The sequence below is a fragment of the Penaeus monodon genome, chromosome 38 (genome assembly GCF_015228065.2).
Source record: "Penaeus monodon isolate SGIC_2016 chromosome 38, NSTDA_Pmon_1, whole genome shotgun sequence".
Classification (NCBI taxonomy): Eukaryota; Metazoa; Arthropoda; class Malacostraca; order Decapoda; family Penaeidae; genus Penaeus; species Penaeus monodon.
Genome location: NC_051423.1, coordinates 16,283,341 through 16,284,504, shown reverse-complemented (window position 1 = coordinate 16,284,504; position 1,164 = coordinate 16,283,341).

Here is a 1,164-nt window from a genome sequence, read left to right as displayed (position 1 = left end):
TGATCAAGTTCATGGTTCCTGTTGCCAGACCAATCCATCTATTGACTTCTTGGTCTGACAGCCCAGAGATATGGACTACCCCAGCAAGGTATGTAAAACTCTTTGTAACTTCAACGTTCTCGCCGCAAGCATGGGTCAACTGAACAGATTCCCCTAACAGGCCCCCAAAGTCCTGAATCTAGGTCTTGGTTCAGGAGACCTCTGGGCCTAAGGGCTTCACCTCATTGCTAAATGCATCACGAGCCACCACCAGGGACTCAGATAGGATAGAAACATCATCAGCAAAGTCAAGGTCTGAGACCTTGATATTGCCCAGTTTTGTTCCACACTGATTTTGGCTAGTAGCTCTCCCCATTATCCAGTCCATACAGGTGTTGAAAAGTGTTGGTGCAAGGACACAGCCTTGCCTCACCCCTGAATTAACAGGGAAGAAGTTTGACAGACCCCACCACACTTTACAGCACATTCAGTACCAGTATAAAGGCTTACTATTAGGCCAATAATCTGTGTCGGAATTCCCTTGAGTCTCAGGATCTCCAAGAGCGATTCCCGATGCACCGAGTCAAACGCCTTCTTGAGGTCGATGTAGGCTGCAAGCAACACACGACCAAACTCACGATGGTATTCCACAATTACTCAAAATGCTAGTGTTCGGTCTATTGTGGACTTGCCAGGAGTGAATCCAGACTGCTCCACTGTCTGATACCTTAGTAGGTGGTCACGGATCCTTTTCAGAAGAATGTGGGCAAAAACTTTACCTGGTATGCTGAGCAGTGTAATGCCACGGTAGTTGCTACAGTCCCAATGATCCCCTTCCCCCTTCCAGAGAGGGATGACCATGCTCCTCAACAGGTCAGGGGGAATGGTAAGAGACTGCCAAATGGCAGCCAAGACTGTTTGCAAGGCCCCAAGCCATAGGTTCACCCCTACCCTTTAGAGGCTGAGCAAGGATATCACATATGCCTGCAGCTTTCCCACACTTCAGCTTGGAAATTGCCATCCTAACCTCCGTTAGGGTAGGAAGTTCCTCACTGATAGGCAGATCCAGCACAGGTATTGTGATATCACTTGCATCCAAGCTAACTGTTGGAGGGTCTACCTGGTACAACTGCTCAAAATACTCAGCCCAATGTTCACGAACCCCAACATGATCTGAGATGAACC